The 22,835-nt window shown below is 34.3% G+C and overlaps 1 long non-coding RNA gene across 1 annotated transcript in view; it reads right to left on the reverse strand.

Moving 5' to 3' along the window:
* Positions 1-22,835, reverse strand: part of LOC123827251 — a 180,228-nt gene that overhangs the window by 64,187 nt on the left and 93,206 nt on the right. The window lies entirely within an intron of this gene.

The following is a 22,835-nucleotide window of genomic DNA, read 5'->3' on the forward strand; positions in this document are numbered from 1 at the left end:
TTGGTTCTCAAAAAAATAAAACAAAACAAAACCTTTATTTTACATGATACCTGGAGCTTGCTTATTGTTTTTAGAGTCTTTTAATATGCATAATTTCATAGAATTCGTCATTTTAACTATTTTAAGTGTACAGTTCAGTGACATTGAGCACATTCACATTATTGTGCAGCCATCACCACTATCCATCTCCAGAACTTTTTACATTAATTTTTAAAAGGTTTTATTTATTTATTTTTAGAAAGAAGGGAAGGGAGGGAGAAAGAGAGGGAGAGAAACATCAATGTGTGGTTGCCTTTCACACGCCTCCTACTGGGGGCCTGGCTGCAAACACAGGCATGTGCCCTGACTGGAAATCAAACCAGTGACCTTTTGCTTTGCAGGCCCACTGAGCTACACCAATCAGGCAACTCCAGAACCTTTTCATCATTCCAAACTGAAATTCTGTACCCATCAAATAGTGAATCCTCATTTCCCCTTCCTCTAGCCACTGGTAATCACTGTTGTACTTTCTGTCTTATTGTATTTGACTATACTAGATACCCCATATGGTGGGAATCATCCAATATCTGTCCTTTTCACCAGGCTTATTCCAGCTAGCTTAATGCCTTTAAGGGACATCCCCACTGTGTTATGTATCAATTTCATTCCTTTTTGAGACTGAATAATATTCCATTGTACATATATACCACATTTTGTTTTCCCATTCATCCTTTGATGCACATTTGGGTTGCTTCTACCTTTGGCTAAGGTGAAAAATGATCTTATGAATAGGAGTACAGGTACATAAATACCTGTCCAAGTTCCCGCTTTCAATTCTTTTGTGCATATACCTATAATGTTATTTTTTTTTGTTACAACAAAACATGGGTATTGCATCTTGGGGGATTGGAATTCAATAATTCCTTGGTCTCCTCATACAACATCAGCTTGAATGTCACCATCTAATGAAGATAATTTAATAATTTAACTGAATGACTGTGCCTGCCCCGAATAGAATAGACTGGCTTACATTCTTTGGCCATCATTCCTATAACCCAGAATATTATTCTTTAAACAATATAGTAAAAAAATTACTTTCATTATAAAACTATTTTATCACTCATCTCTTATACACCTTAAAAGGTTGAGAAGATTCTAAATTTTCAAATTTTAGGAAAAGGAGGATTTTCAAAAAGAAAACTAAAGTATGTTCTCTCTCACTTGATAGTATGTACGAAGTCCCTTAACATCAGTAACATCTTACTTTGACTCTAACCCGTCATTGAACGTTTTAGATTTTTGTAATTCTTTACGTGGTTTTCTGCAGGTCACCAACAATGCTTCACAAAAGTAAAGACAAGTACACTTCAGGTGAAGCTTAAAGCCCAAGGGCCACAGGGAGGAAATGTCTATTTACATGAACAATGGCACTACCTTCACTCGAAAGAAAGCAGAATGTTTTTCTTCCAACTGGCGACTTTTATTATCCTTTCACCCAATCACAAAGCTATAATCTTCCTTTTCTTTAGAGCAAAACTATAAATATGAATAACTTATCACACATTTTTGTAATTCAGCACATAACTAAAGAACGTAACATAGCTTATTTGATCGTGTAAAAAACAGCAAAAGAAAGACATGACAGAGAAGTCAAATACCTAAAATACAATTTGCTCAAATAACTTAGAAAACTTCAGATATTCTCCTGGCCTATTTTTCCCCACAATAGACTTACATTAATAAATGTATCTAGAATCTTTGTCCTCTTGTTTTCTCATACTTTGGATGTGTTCCCGCAATATATGAATTGGATACTGTGTAAGAATACACTATCCAGCTTCATAAATCCAAAAGTTATACATCCAGACAATGGAACATTATTCAGTGCTAAAAAGAAATGAGTTTTTAAGCCATAAAAAGACATGGAAGAACCTTAAATGTAGGTTACTGTGTGAAAGAAGCCAATCAGAAAAGACTACATACTGTGTGATTCCAACTACATGACATTTTGGAAAAGGCAAAACTATGAAGACAGTAAAAGGATCAGTGGTTGCCAGGGTGTAAGGGAGAGGGAGGAGCGCATAAGCAGAGCACAGAAGGTTTTTAGGGCAGTGAAACTATTCTGTATGATGCTGTAATAGTGGATACATGTCGTTATACATTTGTTTAAACCATAGAATGTACAACACCAAGAATGAACCCTACAGTAAACTACAGGCTTTGAGTGACAATGATGTACCAACGTAGGCTCATCTATTGTAAAGTGTGCTAGTGGCAATGTTGGTCGTGGGGGGAGGCTACACATGGGTGGGGACAGCCAGTATGTGGGGAATCTCCGTGCCTTCCTCAATTTTTCTGTGAAACTAAAACAACTGCTCTAAAAGTAAATGTATTTACCCTTCCACTCTACACTTGGATCCTGGTAATGTAACAAGGCAACACTAAATCAACCCAGTATTTCTTTACCTAGTATAATTCTTTCTGTTTTCCACAACTAACTGGATTTCATTACAGAATAATTCCCAAATTGCTTATTTTATCCATCAAAACCTCAAGGTAATGACTTTCACAAATTTACATCAGGCTTCTTCTAAGGAAACTTCAAAATTCTTTTTCTCATTGCATGAAACTTCCCAGGGTGGGAGCACAGTCACAGGTGTCTGTATGTTCGCTCTGGGACGTGTGCTCCTGATACTGGGTGTCATTGACTGGCCACTAGCTGCTAGATGTTACACTGCACAGTTTACACATATAGTTTGAACTGAGTAACATTGCAGATGCTTGTTTTTAATCTACAAAAAGGGCAATTTCATGTGGTTCATTATGAGATTTAAAAAAAAATCCCATTTATTCCTCATAAGAACCATGGCACGCTGATATGACTGCTATTTTCACTACAGACGATGAACCTGAGTGATAGATGTGTTATGTATTTTGTCCCAGGTTATAGGCATAACAGGCAATGAAGCCAACTAATGTATTTGGCAATTTGACCCTGCAGGCCATTGAATAAACTTCTGTATACATTATAACACAGTAACACACAGAGACGTGCACTCTGTGGGGTTTCACTTCATTTTTGAACCCCTCCCCTTTGATAAGCTACTCAGAGGCTCTCATCACTCAAAGTATGACCTGAACATGAAGAACAACACGGGCATCACCTGAGGGGTGTTAGAAATGAGAAATCTCTGTCATTGATACATGGAGGCTGAATCTGCATTACAACCAGATTGCCAAGAGATTCCTAGGTACCTTACAGTGTGAGAAGAATTGTGCTATCTTGATTCTTTAGACTTAAAAAGCATATGCAAAACAGTTAATTTACATGCCAGTAGGTAAAAAACAACAACAGTGTACAAATGCCCTGATTCAGGTGATCTCACTGTGTTCAGCGAGAAACAATATTTTATACGTAATTTTGATTCTATACAAAATCAATCTTATAGCAGTATTGCCTCCCCTCCTACCCTCCTATCTCCCCACAAACCTCTTTAACTCATTAAGTAAATAGTTATCTATTAGGTTTCAATATCCATGATACTGTGTCTTTCAGTTTGCTATTTTATTTAGGACACACAAATAGTGTTTTTCCCTTTCCTCCTGGAACTTGAGGGCTTTAGATACTATCCCTGACATAGTGACATGGGTTATGTCTTCCCACTAGATGGCAGTAATGGCAATTTAATAATACATTTATAAAGCTACTGCCAGCTTGCCAAAAGCACAGCAAACAATGACTCTTTGTGCGTGAGGGTTTGTGAATTGCTGATTTTAATATAGGGAACACTGATTCAGTGACAAATTAGAGAAAACTTTCCTCTATTGATGTCTGTGTTTAAACTTCACTTTGCTTGCTTCCCAAGGTGGAAGGCAGTCTCGTTTGCATGCCTCTCACCTGCAGAATCAGCAGCGATGAACAATCCGCACTGATGTGAGTTTGAAAACAGACAGGTGGTTGTGAATGTAAGAGACTTTGTTAGCATAATTGTCAATCAGTAATTTCATCAGTTCATTTTTAAGGATTTAAAAAATATTTTTCTTGATCAAATACAAGATGTATATAATGTCTAAATGTAAAAATTCAAGATTTTCATGAGAAATCACATCTTGGTTTGATAAATTCATATTTTGTTAATTTTTTTCCTAATAAATATTTAAAGAGCACCACGGGCAAATGCCTGACTACAGAAGTTAGGGAATAGCTGAGAGGGAAAAAATGGGTTTATATTAAACTGCTAATAGGGTTTTATGCATGCAGTTCCATTGAAATTCTATCTAGTGTTTAAATGTGACTTCTTGCATTCAGAATGTTTTCACATAAATATTTAAGAATATCTTAAAGAGAGGGAGAAGTTTACTAATCAAAATATAAGTTATTTGGGGAATATATGCGATCTTGTCGTAGGCTTGATGTTTCAAAGAGCGCAAAAGTACATTTTACTATTGATTGGATGTGCCCCATAATATCTTTTTTAAAGCTCTGAAAGCCCCAGCGCAGAGCATCTCAAACTAATTGTGCTGAAAAGACAGACTTTTTTTTCTCAAATAGTCACAGACAATGAAAATGAGTAACTGGAAAATAATTAAAGAACTATTTTATTACATGAGCCAACGGACACAGAATCACTGTGTCAAAGTTTTATAGAACTTTCTAACTGCTTGCTCTCAGTTTTCATACTTATTGTTTCCTGATTGGTGTCGGAAGGGCCTGGCCACTGGAGTGCCCTTTGGTTAGCACCGCCCTAGCCTGCTTCCTGGCAGAGAAGCTGCATCTACTGGGCGAAAGATAGATGAACCAAAATGTGGTCATCATCAAAAATTTCCATGAACTTTTCCACGTTCACACACACACACACACACACACACACACACACACACAGTTAAATATGGAGGTAATAGGTATGCTAATTAACTAGATGAGGGAATCCTTTCACAATGAATGTACATATCAAATCACCATGATGTACACTTTAAATATCTTATTTTATATACCAATTATACCTTGATAAACCAAAATTAAAAAATTCTATGAACTAACATACAATGTTCATTTTACATTCATTCAGAAAATCTTATAATCAAAATATTCTTATTAAAGTGCAATGTCTAAAAAGTTTAAGTATTTTACTTTACATTCTGCCATTTGGAGTTGTCTTCTCTCCTTCTCTGGGATCCCCTAAAAACCACTGCGCAATAATAAAATCAATGGCTAGGAGTAATCAGCCCAATTCATCATAGGGGTCCTTTCTAAATTTGGAAATGTACAACTTTAAAAATAAAAATTCATAAGTCCGGCCAAAATTCAGTTTACATAAATTGAATTTTAACTGAAAACATGCTCTTACAATTTTATTGTTATAGTTGTTTATAAAATACCATACATTTTTTTAGAGACAAAAGATTGTCATATGGGCAAACAAACAAATCACCAGCAATTAATTTCTATAATATCTCTAATTTTATAAAGAAAAGTTTTTTTGAATCTCAGGGAATTACTAGTGGAAAACTACATTTTAAAATACTGCTTTACTTTATAATATGAATACTAAAATATCCCATAAAAAAGTCTACTATTTAAACTTTTAATACTTAAAACACTATTCCTAGCTTTTTAGAGATGTTTAAAAATGCAATATTATATGCTGTATTTACAATTAATTTCCATATCAATTTGATTAGCAGGTACAGATTTCAAAAACTAGTTATTCATAATAGTAACTAAAATGATTTGAAATGAGGTGAAAATTTTGGAAAGTGTATGCTTCCTGATGAGGGTTTATGCGTTATATTCTGACACTGTGAGAATCTATTACCAAAATGATTGATGGGCCAGTCTAATTTTTCAAACAGGAGAATATTCATGCAGGCTGCAGAAAGAATGTTTTCCTTCGTTGACCTAGTTCATTCATAGTTGGCAAAACATTTGGAAACTAAAACCTTAAGGAAAGCTGGTCCCCCTCCCAGACCATGAATATGCAGAAAGAGAACAGAGGAATCTAATCTTAAAACCCAGTGCTTCCCGATTTTCATATTAACCCAATGTAGTCTATTCTTTTGGTTTGTTTAACAAACCTTACATTATGTATAAACAGTTTAATTACATATGTTTTCGGTTAATTAATTATGAATAATTCTTGAAAAACTAGAGAAATATTGAAAACAAATTCCAAAGTAAGCTAATAAAAATCACGGATTAATACATCTGTCTCTATTAAGTAAAATACTGTAAGCCTCTGGTCAGTTTTGTTTGTGCTCCTAGTAGAAAGTATAGAGAAATGAACAGAAATACATAATTAATTCTGTTAGTGTCTGTAATTTACTTAAAAATGCTCCAGTAGGTATAGTATAAAGTACTTTAAGTTATCTTTAATTTACAAACCAGAAAAAATTAGTTAACATTTGGAAAATTCTAGGAGGGATCTACTCTCTAGGATGGTTAAAATTTGAAGTTTCCTAATGAATAGTTTTCACACAGGTCAACTGTGACACATGTTTCAAATTTCCAAGTATTGCTCTGTGAAACTATATGTGGGAGTTTAGTAATTTACAATGGATTGTAACAATTTTCATTGGTGAGACAACTGGTGATCAAGATATGTGATTGGCTAGAAATACTGGGCAATCATCTCACCATTGTGTGAACAAAATATAAAAATCTCAGTTCAAGGTTAAGAGGCTAACAACCTCTTCCGCATCATAGATGTAGAATTCTATTCCACTTATTTCCCATCCCTCAACTTAGAAAGTGGTTCCATTGCCTGCTACTATTGGAAGACTCCTTGCTTTGCCACCAGAATACTGATACATTTTCTCAGCAGCAAACCTCTCCTATAAGGTGCCAGATGGCATGACACAAGGAACAGAGAACAGAGATTACCCCCAGATTTTTGGAATGGGCTGTTTGATGGATTTTGTAACTGATGGTTAGCAAAAGTTTGGTTTGCAGAAATGTTTGCAGAAATTGGCCTGTAACTTACTCAGGGCTTTGTTTCTTTTGCTTTTGTTTGTTTGTCCTTTAAGCAATCTGGTAACAAAGTTATAAGAGAAGACACATATAGTTCCAATCTATTTCTTATTGTCAAAGATTAATATATTGGCAGAAATCTCTGACAAATGGTGAAAGAACAGATTAGCTTTGGTCAGTTCACAATATCAGCTAGTTGAATGAGAGATAACTCAGGTCCAAATAGCTTAGTTTTGCCAGAGAAAGAAGATTGCACTGCAATAATAACCAAATGTCACTTTACTGACTTAAAATTACAAAGGTGTATTTCATGCCCACACTCAATGTCTACTACTAGTTGACAAAGGAACTCTGCTAATTGTAACGCAGGTAAGTGGGCAAACAGGGCAGCCTCTATCTCAGTTACGGGAAAGGTATGAGAAGGATGAAAGAACATTGGCAATTAAATATTCTGATCTCAGGTACAATAGTAATTGACCTCCACTCTTTTTCTGACCCCTGGTCACACAGGAACTAGGAAATACAACACAGTTCTATCATGTGTCCAGAACAGAGGAGAATCAGAAATATTTAGCAAACTTTCAAAATTATTACAGCAATTCTACAATTAAGACTGAGTTTTTTTGTTTGAACAGTATGTCCTAAAGTTCCAGTTCATTGTAAAATTATACTTTTTGCAAAAAAAAAAAGAGGGGTGATTAACTTTGGTTTTGTGTGCTAAAGATAGAAATCTTCATGACTGAATTCTATTCTAAACAAAACAACCTAGATTATTAGTGGGTAAGTTAAATGATATAAATAACCATTAATTTTTTTGCAATGGAGAATCTAAAAAAAGACTAAAAGAGACTACACTTTCTATTTACATACTATAGAGGGAGTGATGAAATCTTCATGTGCATACTATTAGTAATGAGTATTTGTTAAAATGCAGATTCCTGGGCCCCTAGACTAATAATTTAATTGGTTTAATATTTGATTGAAGAATTCTACAATTAAAAATACACCCATTTAATTCTGATGCAGGCAGTATCAGGTCCTAGAACAAGATTTAGAAATGTGGCACCTGTAACTGATTGGTTTCAAGAAGCAAGAAGCATAAATATAAAATTGAATTGGGCTAACTAGGGATTCAATCAATTCATGGCAAATTTTACTTAGCTGATGAAATTATATTATAAAAAATGTATCAAGAGAATACCTGACTCAGCAGTCTCAGTAAGATGCAATAGCTATGCATTAGCATTGTATCTCTGCTCTGCCTGAAAACTTTGAAAAAAAAATAACTCATAGGCAATTAGTTTCCATTTAAATTTTGAAGAGTAGGGACATACTGTTCTCTATGCAGTTGATTCCCAAACCAATATCTCTAATCCAGGCTCCCTTCCTGAGTGCCAGACTCAAATATGAAACTTTCTACATGATATCTTTATTTGGAGAGACTTAACGGGCATTTATATGTTTATGTCTTCAAATCCAGATTCTTGACACTTGATCCCCAAAATGCTCCCTCTAAGGCCATTTCTATCCCAACCAACTATTCTTTCAGTTACTCCAGTCAAAAACCTGAAAGCCACTGTTCTTGTATCCGTTCTCAACCAAGAACTTATAGGCATGACCCATGGGCAAGAACTAAGGGGGAATTGCTAGAGGGAATGGGGTACTGGGCAGAGGGGGGCAAATGGGGAAAATTGGGATGACTGTAATAGCATAATCAATAAAATATAATTTAAAAAATTAATAATTCAGCAAAGCCTTTCAATGCTTCCTTTGAAAGTACCTTCCAGGGTCTTACCACTTCCTGGTACCCCTTCACTACCACCCTAGTCTAATCTAAGCCACAGCAATCTTTTGTGCGTACTGTGGCAACAACCTTTGGTTGAGCTCCTCAGAGATGTGCTGTAAATGTTTATCAAAGTTTTATTTATAAAAAGTCAACATTTATTGTGATAAAAAGAAGGAAAAGAAGAGAGAAAAGAAGTAAACAAAGACAGAAGGAAAGAAGGAAAAGAGGAAGTATGGATTGAGAAAAAAAGGAGGGAAGGAAAAAAAGGAAGGCAAGAGAGACAAAAAGAGAGTGAGAGCAGGAGCAAGAGAACAGAGGGATACAGACAAAGAAAAACAGAAAGGAAGAAAAGAAATCCCTGATCTACAGCTTCTGCAGATTTTCATGGCATAAACTTTCCCACCATGGCTAATTTCAAGCGACACGGCAAGTGAGAGCAGTGAGGTGTACAGTGGCGTCCAGGGAGCTGGTAAGACGGAGTTCTAGCATACCTTCTTTTCTTCCTTCTTTCACTCTTCCCAGCTAATACCGTCTCCATCGTATGACATCCAGAATGACCTGCATCTGATGACATCACTCTTCAGCTCAAAGCCGTCCCTAGACTCCACATTTCACTTGGATTAGAATCTCAGGTTTTAACAGAGACTAAAAGGCTTACATGATAGGGCCTAAGGTTACCGCCCGCTCTGCATCTCATTGCCTGTCACTCTCACTTGGCTCACTGTCTTCCAGCCACTGTTAGTTCCAAGCTTAACCTTGAACATATCAACTACGCCCCAACTCAGGGCCTTTGCACTTTCAGTTCTTTCTGCTTTGCACATTTTTTCCCTAGGTATGCCTCTCCCGTACTTCCCTCTGGTCTTTAAAGAAATTGTACCTCATCAGCCAAGAACTCAAGAGAAGGCTGAGACTCAGAAGGGTATCAATGGAATAATTAGGAAAAATCACCAGGAAAAAAGTTTTGTCATTAGAGATACAGAGGCTAAGATCATCCATACCCTTGTATTGCCAATTAGTGTGTATGGATGAGAAATGTGGACAGGGAAAAAAGCTGATAGGAAACAAAAAAGGGGGTCCATCTGAAGTATGGTGTTGTAGAAAAGCTGTATGGATACACTGGGCCATGAGAAAGACAAACAGGTGGGTCCTAGAGCAAATTAAGCCTGAAACATCACTGGTGTGAAAATGACAAAATCGAAGTTGTCCTTCTTCGGGCATAACAGAGAAGGTGGGGTTCTTTGGAAAAGACAGTAATGCTAGGAAAAATAAAAGACAAGAGGAGAAAAAAGAAGACCAAATATGTGATGGATGGACTTCCTAAAAAAAAGCCGTAAGCATGAGCTCTGGGAGCTGAGCAGGGCTGTTGAGGACAGGACATCGCGGGTATCACTCATTGGTGTCAATGGCATGTAACACACACACAATCGGGGGCCCTGCCCTGAACATCTGACATAAAATGGCTTAATGACCTTCCCTCTCTAATCCTGCCGTTTGCTTTATTTTTCTTTGTAGCACTTTTTACCACCTGACATTTATACATATAGATAGATATCATTATCATCAATATTTATTGTCGTCTGTCTCCTTAAGGGCACACATTAGTTCAGTTCCCATCCCTAGTTCCTATGACACTGCCTGTCACTTAATGAACTAATAAAATCTTACTGACTATGGTGACATACAAGCAAATAAACAAAGACCATAATCTCAGGTAATGAAAAGTGCCATAAAGCAAATAAAGAAGGGTGACGAGTGATCCCTGGGGCGCAGTGGCCGGTGGCTTGGAGATATCTCAAGAAGTGATATCTAAGCTAAGGTCAGAATGACAACATAATTAGTGCAGTCTGCTCATAAATACAAATTCATTACAGGATAAATGAGAAGGAGTGGCCTCATAGACAATTTTAGAGTTTTAAAGAAGAAGAGGTGAAACAAATCAATTGCTACATGTATTCTCAGAAGGAGCACACTGACAGAGTAAAATGACAGAATAAGAGGATGGCATTCCATTTAAAAGAGAAGGAAATGCTGGCAGAAAGGAACACCACCTCCAGTGTCCCACCCTGAAGAGGGATGGGGAGGAATAAAAAAATTCATCAGGAAATCCTTATAGTAGCACAAACCCTTTTATGCTTTCAAAGTTCACACTTTCAAATTTATTTACTGTATTTATCTCTTGCAACTACCTTGGAAAATTGGCACAGTTTATTTCCATCACTAAGAAAAAGAGCCTAAGGCTTACAGAGGTGAATGCCTTCTCCAAGACCAACAGGCTGGCTAGTTAGTGAAGGAGGCATACCATTATATGATGTCTGTTGTTGCCATGCCACCTTGATGAAAACTGGCCAAAGGTTGCCTGGTGTTTTCCAATCTGCTCACTTGACTCACATTTAGAGTCCACAGACTTGAATTAAAGGTTGACTTTGGATTCAGGGCAGGAAGGTCAACAGTAACATTGACTTTTAAAGATTTCTTCATGACCCCCAAACTAAATGCAGACTCTCGTAGCTAGTGTTTAAGGCCATCGCAGTGTGACTCCAATGGGAATGTCCAGCTTTCCCTCACGCATGCCTTAAAAAGAGTTCTAAGACCATTTCATCCATGCCAGATCACTTGTCCCAGCCACTCAACATGAACAGAAGAAAAGAGAATGAGAGATGTGATTTTTCCACCTGTGATATCTACCCTCTTCCTCTCATCTCTTTTTGTCACAACGTAGCCATCTGTAAGTCTTTTGCAAATCTCTTGAACCAGGAGTGGTTTTTCTTCTTGTATGAGATTCATTCAAGTCTGAGGATGCCAGTCACATTCTGCAGTCATTTTCTACCTTGTACAATTTGAGAAATTGTTAATATTCTACTCCCCAGAAAGAAGTCCAGTGATTTGATAAAAAGGCTGTCCCTTCTGCAACTTCTTTAGTTTTATATTCCTTTTACTGCAGATAATAAACCAGGCAGTGAAAAATCAGGAAATATTTGTGGAGTTGGAAAAAAATGATTCAAAGAGAAAAATATAACCTTCGGATTAATCATTGCAACAGTCTTTTGAAAGTAGAAGGAAAGATTAGAGAGATACGAAGTATGGAGCAAAATCAAGAAATGAAATTATTTGGGAGAATGAAAACAAGTAGAAGTGGAAATAGTCCATTGTATCTTCAGAGGCTGGCACAATGCATGGTGCACAGTAGCTACTCAATAAATACCTGCTGAATGAATGAATGAATGAATGAATGAACAGAAATGAGAGCGTGAACATGAAGAAGGAAGGAACTTTTGGAGGATAACCTTAAAACTGGGTCTGTCATTTCAGCCCGAATGGGAAGACACTGGCAGAAATGAGGTTATTAGTATAAAATAATATACTATTCAAAGAATAAGAGGAAATATTTGTTCATGTCACCTCATCTCATGCTCCTTTGTTACTAAAGAGCTTTCCTAGTTAATTTAATTTGAACCACAGACCAATTCTGTGAGGAAGCAGGAGAAACATGGTTCCATCCATTTTAAAGGTAAGAAACAAGATCAAGAGGATGAGTCTCTAGGTTAAGGTCAGAATCATGGGCAGAGTCAAGATTTAAGTTTCCTTATTAGGATCCCTCACACTCCTACATGTTCTTCTAACTGGGCTCCCAAGACCAGCAACATTGTTGCTGGCTGGAGTCTCCTTAGGAAAGCAAAATCTCAAATTCTACCCCAGGCACCTGAATCAGATCTGAATATTAACAGTACCCCTAGGTGAGCTGAAGTAATCTGAAAGGTAACCACTTACCTGCTATAAAGGTGATTATAAATCACCTGTCTTCATAGATAAAGCATGATACATGATATGTAAACATAAATCAATAGAAGAACCACCCTATAGACATTACTCTTATTTAATAATACTGAGTATTATTGAATAATATGATATATGTGTTCTACGATAATAAACAAGAATTAGAAAGGAACATTTGTTTAGGTCCATGAATGTGACTCTTAAAGAAAAACAATGTTTAAAGGAATGAGCCTATTTTTAATGAAAACAAATTTAATCTAGCAGTTTGTTGGGTACATTAAGGATTCAATTACCTCCTTGATAAATAATACAAAAGGGAACACAAAATAATATATAGCAGTAGCACATTAGTTGGCATCCATTTATAAAAATAAGAGCTTATTTCAACATATGTTACCTTCAGGTGATTTTACACACACACACATACGCATGAGCAAGGTAGAAGTGATGCTCAGACAATATGAAGATTGTAACATGCTCATTAAGGGAAATGGCTTTTTGTGATTTATGTTACTAACAATAAACAATAAGTTTTAGAAATCAAGGCAATAATGGAGCCTCAACCTAACTTATTATAAACACATATACACCTCATGTTTCACATAAAAAATGGGGAAGAGTAGCATGTTCATTTTCCCTTTCAGTAGGGTAAGAAATTGTCTTTATTTTACATTTTTTAAGGTATAGAAAAAGTATTTCTTAAAAAGTGGTTGAAAATTTAGAGCTGAGTTATGTGTCCAATTACAACAACTTCCTAGTGTGAAAATTTCTGCATATATTTTTAGATTTCCCATTGCCATCTAGTCACTTATTACTTTTACCTCAGCATAAATATGAATAAAACAGAAGGAAAGAGATGGTGATTGGATAAGAGGGAAGGAAAAGTGGAAAACAAAAATGACCCAGAGAGAAAGGAAAGACAAAAGGGAGGAGAGTTGAGCTAGGCTAGTAAAGATTAATTAAATGTTCTAGATAAAACATTTTTAAAAACAATTTTGTGTTACCAAAACATGAAAGAGCTTCTTTAAAAAAACATCATAAGGGATTATTTTTCTTTCTAAAACTAGAAGATAATAGTGCTTATCATGTATAAATCATGCTTGTAAATTATAAAACAATCAAAGGTATTGTCATTAAATCTTTTACATACAATAAATAATTTGAAAAACATTCATGCATAAATTTGGATGTTGCCATATTTTCAAAATTGTGAATTACTGCTTGAAAGAAAGAAGAGTTCTATATTATGTGGCATAGAGAACTTTCCAGTGCTAAAATTGTACATCATATCTAATATGGTTGATATATTGACAAAGTAAAGCCTTTTACAACTTTTCATTGGCTTGAGAAGTCTCAGAAGCATATTAGTATGTTCAAATGATTTTTTTCAATTACAAAAAACATGTTATTCAATGAGTATTCAAATACATATTTCACACATATGGATACAGAAAATATCCTCTAGTTGAATGCCTGTAGTAATTTACATTGCGATTAGAATTGTGCTTATTTTATGATCATGGTGAAGTAGCCTTTAAGAATCTTGACTTAATGGGAAATACTTTCTTGTGTTTATAAATAGGATGTGTAGCTAGATTCTGTCATTTATGTCTCTACTTATACTTTACTTAGGACTATATTAAGAATCATGTCCTTGCCACCTTGGCTGTACTATTCGTACAGTTATTTGTGCACATGCAGCTCTCTGGGATATGTCAGCACCTGTTGGAACTTGGAGAACTCTTGGTGTCCGTAATATAGATGTATATCAGGTTGAAAGCAGACAGTCTTTTATTCAGATGGCTTTCTCTCACAACAGCAGCACATTTACCCTGCTTTCTTCTCATACTTGGCTGTGGGATCCACAGGAGCAGAGACCAGCTATTAATCATGTTTGAATTCCCAATGAATAGCACAATACTTGTCCCCAAAACAGACGTGCAGATTAATTAACTAATTTGAGGGCCATATAAGCTGAAGTGTTTTGGATGTATGTGTTTGGGAATGTAAATTAAAACTGTAATATAAATAATCTCGTGTATTGTCACAAAGTAGATCCTAGAGACCCTTCAAAACATGATACCATTTAACTCATTTCTTCAAGCAATGAGGCCAGAAAATAAACCATTCATGACTCTAAGTTATCTTTTATTTAGTCAAATATCTATACTTGTTATCTACCCACACTTAGAGAGTTTACCAATAATCTACCCACAATAAAGGATTAATTGGAAATTAAATGGTTTATCTATCAGAAATGCATATTTCAATTTCTTTATTAATAGACTTTCCATTTTTGTTTCCTCCTAATAATCTTACTCAAAAGTCAAGTGGGTTAATACATCCGATTAAATGACTGAAATTAAATGGCAGGCAAGACAAAATATACATTACTTCAAGGCACCTCATCTTGGTTTTATAAAAATTCAATGATAACAAAGTGAGCCTGAGTTAGAGACACATCTAAAGGATGTCTGGTAATTTTCAGAGTGCCATTCTCAGGCACTCACTTAGAAATGATTAGACAATAATATATCAAAGTATATAAATATTTTGATAGAAAAAAGAATAAACATGGATGCCTATTCAGGTAAATTAGAAGAAGATAAACTATATGACTTCCTGACATAAATGCTAAACCTCTAAAGAAAAATTAGAGTGCCTAATATTTCCCATAGCCATCCCCCTCTTTTATGTTTAATCTTCATAATTGATTTAAATAGTTTTGTGTTTTAGACAGGTTGATGAATAGAAAACTTCTGAACTTATTGACCTCTGAGTGGCCATAACTTACTTACAAAGATGGATTGAGAGAGGAAATTAGACAATGGTGTGCTGGTAAATGTTTAACAACTGGCTCTCAAAAAAAGAAAAAAAACCCTTCTTATTTGCAGTATTTGCTGATTTCTGTGGTGAAAATACTTCTGCCATAGCTTATTTCGGGCAAAGAAAACAATGTCTCTTAAAAATGGAGTCTAGGAAGTAATAGTTAAAATTGGTTGTATTGAGCTGGTTTAGCCAGTTTCTGTGCATCATTTAAATTAGGCCATATGAAGTCAAAGAATATTTTATGAAATAAGTTGAATACATACATACATATATAATTTAATGAACATTTTTTAAAAAAGTGATTAAATAACTTTAAAAATAGTGTCTAATATGTGCTCTTCTTAGGGATACTCTATATACGTTAGCTGTTTGAATGCCCTGAGAAGCATTGTACAAGAAATCTATTTAGCATTGTTTAATGCAACATCCCTCTAATATTTACTTAACTGGATTTGTTTGTTGTCTTGGAACATCCAGTAACCTCAAACGTGGCTCCAGAGATTCACTAGATGTTCCTAGATTGTTCTAGTTTCATTGGACACATAGTTGGCATTCGGCAATCTTAGGTTACTGATACGAAGTACTTATTTGTATAGCAAGGTCATAAGGAAAAGATTTTAAAAATACATTAGTAAATAGATCCTGTCTTCCATGACACTGGATTATTTTTAGGTAGGTCTTTAGTTTGTGCAATCGCAGGCTTGTTAATTCATTAGAGATCTATTTATTGAGCATCTACTATATTCAAAACACTAGGTAATGGAAACTTTCAGTTGTTTTATTTCACTTATAAGGGTATTGCTCCATAGCCAAGGCGAATTGTAATTTAATTTAATTTTTTATTTTTTGATTTTGCATGGGGTAGAGTAAAATACACTAATTATTCTAAAGTTTAATTCTAAGGAATACTTAAGTCTAACACATCTTGTTCTATGAATGGAGTTTGTGTTGCAAACTACATGCAGTGTAAACATATTACTCAGCTATTTAATCCCTCACATACAGAGGATGCTTCTTAAGAAGCTGTCATTTTTCCCTCTAAATACTCAGCATTAATTGTCTTCATAATAATGTGTTAAAGTAATAGCATTTTACTAATTGCTGATCTGATTCTATGAGAATGTCTCCAAGTGTTTTATATCCACAGTTGCCAAGTTAGTGTAATTTATGTTCACACATAAATAGTCATAAAACTGAGTATGTTTGGAAAAACAAAAGAGCAGGACTAATGGCTAAATGTTAACTGAAGGGAAAAAAACAACAACCAAGAATCCAACTATCTTTTTTGTAACAGATTTCATGCCATAGCCTCATTTTTCTTTTAACTACAACCCACAAATTATCATGCAATATGTAAACTTCAGTGCATTTGCTTTTGTTTTGTTTTCCTTTGGAGAATTGACAGGTAGATTTTCCATGGAAGAAATAACTGGCATTTGACCTTTGGTAGCAAGTATAATCTGTTGTTACATCAAAGAAACTCCGATGTTAATTTATCTGAGCAGGAGGTAATTATTCAAAGAAACTAGAACATGACTGCTTTAAGATGTTTGTTGCTTATAATAGTGTATAAATTATTATAATAGTAAAATATCAGCACAAATAATTCATTTCTACCCCAAACACTTTCCATATGATGCAAGCATAGAAAATATACATCAGCACATTGAAGGAAAGAAAACCATATGCATACATTTACCCAGGAATCCAACTAAAAACACAGCATTGGCATGGAGGAACACGCCAGAAAATTATTGCTTGATTTCTCAATTGAGAGCATAAAATTCTTGCTGCCACCGTCACCAACACTTAATTGCTTTTGTAAGGCTACAAGGTAATTTTCCTTCAGGTAAGTACTTGAAATTAATATCTAAATACTATAAGACCATATGGTGCTTATTTATAGTAAATACAGAGCTTCTGAAAAATAAACATAATGAAAGTTGCTTGGAGCATTCTTTTCTTTTTCATTCACCAAATTTAACAATATACTTGCAAACAAAACTTGGCCAAAGGAAAAATTCCATAGAGTATCTCTATTTGATTGTACTTCCTTGGAAGATAACCAGACATTAACTTTTCTAATATTTAGTTATAGCTTAGTGTTAGAGGAATGTTCATCTATGTTAATTATTCATATGTCTACATTTTGCGTGGTTATTTAGCAGACCTATCCTTAACAATACAGATATGCTACATTTCTTATTGGTCAAATTTTTATTCATAAAGCATCAGGTATTTATAATCGAGTATATTATACCACAAGATTCAACTTTGCAACTAAACATCTCACAGAAAAGAAAAAAAAACTTTCATATTTGCATATAGGGTCTCATCGATGTATCGAGCAATGAGTAAAATATAAATGCATGAATCAGAAACAGAGCTATTGTCAGAGGCTAATGGCTTTTACTCAAATTTGAATTCACTATATTTCAAAAGTCATAGAAAACCCAGCTTTCTCAGAGACCGATAACACGGCACCAGAGAAGTTTCTCCCCAAACCTCCTACCTCTCCTCATGAGATCTAACCACAATAATGAACATAAACACAGGAAAATCCAGGGCAGGAAATCAAATAGAACCAGGTCAAAAAAAGAGATTCACAAGAATGTATATTCGATGTTATAGTCCGGCAAATGAAAAAAGAAGAAATATTTTAAAATGATATCCATAATAAAGCAATATTAACAATAGTTGTATGGTTCTTCCTTGGGGGTGGGAGTCTTATCTTGACCCTTGACCTCTGCTCACAGAAGAGCCTGAGAAATGAATATCAAGTTTATCATCGCTGTTTGCTTTATACTAGCATACTGCCTTATTTAAACTGGTATAAGGAAAAAATATTCTATTCTGAAATAGCTCAAGTCTGGTTCATAACAGTCATGTGACTTTTTTTTTTTTTCTGCCAGCCATGTGCTCCGTATCATTTTACTCTGAAATAACTACGCGGATTTCAGCTCAACCTGCCTTTGCTTATAATGCATGACATACCCCGTGAGGGAGCCTGAGAACAGACTCCCTTAAAAGCAAGGTTCTCATAGTTGGCCTGTAACCATGGAAGCAGATGCCGTTTTTCTTCTTACCCCTGCTTACCTCTTTGCAGCCTGGAGCTGCTCCCTATTGTTAAAAGGGGTACGCCTGGATTTTTCTTCATCATGACCGAACTTGCCTCTTCTTCAAAGGGCATGATGCTGCAGGTCATTGGTCTAGACTGTTTGCACGGTCCAGAGAACAGCCTTGATGTAACCCTTGCTCTGTCTGAGCCACACCACCAGCCGTGCATCTGTAGACTGTGGGGGGACATTGGAGATCTGTATTTGAAAAGAAGTCTGTCTGATTTTGCCATTGTGCCTTTCCACTCATCGATCGAATGAATATCGAACCTTCTGTCGTTGCATGTGTGAAATAGATAGCTTAGCAAGCACTTTTGTGCCCAACCTGTGTGGTGGGCCAAAAGGTTTTCCTTTTAGTCTCAAGAATTTTTTCTTCAGACTTTGTGAATTTTGTCTTAGCATACATTATTTATATGTTTTTTAAAACTCAATTGTTATAATGACCGTTTATGTTACTTCATCAGCAGTGTCTTTCTTTTGGTACTAAAAGGGGCAGTTTCTTTTCTGTGAACTATGTTTTTTCTTTTGTTACTTTAAAACATCTTGTAACTCATTTATAACTAGAAGTGGTGTAACTGTACCTTGGTAAGCCAAAAAGTTGAAATATCTTTTTAAGAAGATGATTAGATGATGTCTGTCATTTAACAGATTTAATTCCAGAAAGGTGAACTTGACCTGCTTCAAGGTAATTTCAGGGATTTGTAAGAGTAAGTAAATCAAATACATTGATTTAAAATTTTAAAAAATGTTTGGTAAGCTCTGTTCCTGGAAAGATCTTTTTTTTTTGTTTTTTTCCCTTTAAGAATTTGTGAAAACGTTAGTCTGACATTTTGAAATACTCTTAAATATGTAAAAGATTTACTGTAATTTTATATGTTAAATAAATGCCATATATTTATAACAGGTATCTTATTACATGATTCAATTAGAGAGTATACATTATGAAAAATGCTGTGTACATTTTGAATACAATTACAATTCAGTGCTTGTCATCAATAACTGATGTTAGCAATAACCGATGGCAACCATATGTACACCTGCCCGTTCCAGCATGTATTATTTTACTTGAGTCCTTAAAGTCAGAATCATTTCAAAGAGCCTCATGTGCCTATCTTCAGTGTATTACTTAGGGAGCATTGTCTGTGTGTCACAAATTTTGTTTTGTTTTGAGAAACCACTATCTCATACTTCAAGGCATACCTAGTTTCTGTAATTGCCACAGGCAAAGGGGAGGTCCATGACAGAATAAAGAAGGTTATTGTGACGGATGAAACATAATTCACAATGAGTACTCTTTTCATCCAGCCTTAAGTAGCAGAGGATTACTTCCAAGCCGAATTTGGTGGCAGAATGTATGAGCTGATTTTATTAACATATAAGGATAGGCCAAAGGCAGAAAACCTATTTATCCTCAGCTGGGTGGTGGTTGTTTTGCGTGTTTCTGTTTGGGAGTCTTATTTGGTTCATCTCAAGTAGAAGATATGCTGGACTGAAGAAGAGTCTGAAAAAACTGGAAGGAACAGGTGGGGAGGGGAGGAAATAGGAAACTTAAAGCAATAAAAGATGGGTTTTTCTATACTTGATAATGAAAAATGGTGAAATCAATGTATTATTTCTACATTCTTTGGCATGCACATGACACAGTCGTACTTTCAACAAACATGAGCTGCAAAAGTAGGTAAATTTTATTTCATAAATTTACATTTTTTTAGATCATGACTTTTTTGTCTTTCTCATATTGTTAATGTCAAATGGCTTGTTAGATTTCTAGATGCTCTTTAGTTTCCCATGAGGGCTTAGTACAAAATTTAAAGTAAGTAGATGTGTATTTGCTTGGATATTCTATTTGCTTTCAAATGTTTGTTTTTAATGATAAGGCTTTTATTTGATCTTTATAAAATTTTGTATCAGAATATAAGTATCTTTATTTTCTTTCTCTTTCTAACAAGGTCAGATTTTTAGTTAAATTAAAAAAATAGACAAAATTGCACTTAATAAATATTTATACATCATAAAAAATTCCACACCACAAAATCCAGTGCACTATATTTGTTTTAAATAGAGCTTCATTTTCATTAACCATTTGAACTGTTACTCGTAAAAAAAATCTGTTTTTTGGCTTTATTTTCATACCTTATAGAATTGTAGCTAAAGTATGTTTCTGTATGTAAAAAGAAAAGCAAGCAGTTATTCTGTCTACCAGAATTCACAACAAAGTGCTATTTCTCTGCTTTGTTCCTGTCAGTCATGGTTTGTTATTCCTGAAAGGAAAAAGAAAATTCTAAATTCTAAATTGAGGCTTTTCTTATTATAATATATACATTTCATTTTTAAAACATTATAATAAATAATTCAGATATACTAAGTTTATGTAGGTATTCTTTAAAAGAAGGCAGAAAACCTATCTATAAGTATTTCTTTTACATGTATATTTTAAAGTACAATGATATGGTTCTATTATATCTATCAAATACATAACTCTCATTAGCTAAAATGATTTTACTTATTTAAGTGGGCTTTGTAGCCAAAAATTTAATAAGATATGCAAGAAAATTATTTCATCATAAAATTTGTTAGCATTGTTAATAAATACTTATTACTACATTACAGATTTGCTTCTGTTAACTGGTTTTTCATTTCTATTTGTGCTGTGATTGAATTGTTATTATTCAAAGCACAGTAATTTAAAAGTAAAAGAATGTAATATTCCATAACTTAAGAAAATATAAGAAATCATATATTTATTATCTATTTGTTGATTAAAATAGAAATCTTCCCCTATTGAATTAAAAAATACTGAATTAAGTGACATTTCTAGGGAATATTTTTAGAATGTTCTTTTATATGTTTTTGTTAATACAAAATAAAATATCACCTTTAAACAAAATAAGAATTTTAAAGTATAAAAATATGGATATATTTATTATTGCCAGATCATCTACAAAGATTTCCTACTGTAGTTTTCATATGTGTCCTAATTATTACTCTGTAGAAACATGTCAATGCATAAATATTTTTGTATTTGGTAAAATTTTCTACTTCTGTTATTTAATAATTATTATTTTATGCAATTTATCTGAAATATTTGTGCAATTTATTATTAAAGCATATGAATGAATTGAGTTAGTACTAAACTGAAATTTTTAATCAGAGGATTGAAGAAAACTTTAAGAATGATGAGGTTAATACAGAAGATATTTAAATATTGTGATTCATAATATTATTTTTAAAATAATAGGTTTTCCTTCTTTCATTGTTGAATTTAAAGTCAAATGGAGTATGTTAAACAATCATATCTAAAAGTAAAATTCATCTGCACTCGACTTTATAAAATATTATGGGAAAATAATTGTATTCATTTGAGGATAGGATTTTGTTTTGTAATTATGTGATAGCTTTTAAAAAAACATTATGTAATCTGAAAGTGATATAGTGATTATATGTATTTTATACATATGTATATAATCTATATAATCACCCTGTATACTCATCATAGCGCTGAAAAAACTAATAAAAATAGAGGTAAGTATGTTTGATTTTCATGTACTATCTTTGTCGAGTCACACCTCTGTTCTGCTCAAAATTTATTTGCTGCGTTTCAGGCCAGAACATTTTTCATATTGCTTCCTTCTTACTCCCCCTCCCTGAAACACATTTTGCTATAAACTTCTGTGCCAATCACTAGGAAGACACGACTGCAATAGCAGTTCAGGAAGCAGCCCTGTGAATGTAAAAAAATCACAGACTTTGATTTTATAAGACAAGTTGGATAGGAGTCAAAACTGCCACATGCAGTGTGAAAAAATGCCACCCTGGTGTTAACAAAAGGTTTAAAATGGAGTCAAGAAGCATGCGAGCTCCCCGTCTAAGCCTTTCCTGTGAATTGTCTGCCGCAACCTGCAGGGTATCAAGTGGGCTGGGAAGAGCAGAGAGGCTCTTGGAAGCTACAACTGAGAAACATCAGCAGTCAAATGTGTTAGGTTTTTTTTTTTTTAATTTTTGTTTTATGTTGTTTTGTTTCATCTAGGCATCATTATACAAAACTGTTTTACCCAAAACATAAAACAAATCCAAAAAAAGTCACATAATGTGTAAAGAAACTGTTGCTTACGAATGAATTGTCAGGTTTTTTTTTAATTTTTTGCATTCCTTCATTTATAGCAAAGTAAAGTTACCAACTGTACTTTATATTTCAAATTCATTGTTGTGTAGAACTGAGGTTTATTTACAGGAGTGTGAATAGGGTCTGAGCTTTATTTACAAAGGGTGAATAGGGAAAAAGATTCATAAAATCCTGACTACTAGAATAAAAAATGTAATTATAATACTCATGTTTGATTACCTCCTAAATTATGAAGAAAAATGTAGGAAAAAGACAGTTTTT

Source organism: Phyllostomus hastatus, unplaced genomic scaffold, assembly GCF_019186645.2.
Source record: "Phyllostomus hastatus isolate PE091 unplaced genomic scaffold, TTU_PhHast_1.1 phas_contig_86, whole genome shotgun sequence".
NCBI classification, from domain to species: Eukaryota; Metazoa; Chordata; class Mammalia; order Chiroptera; family Phyllostomidae; genus Phyllostomus; species Phyllostomus hastatus.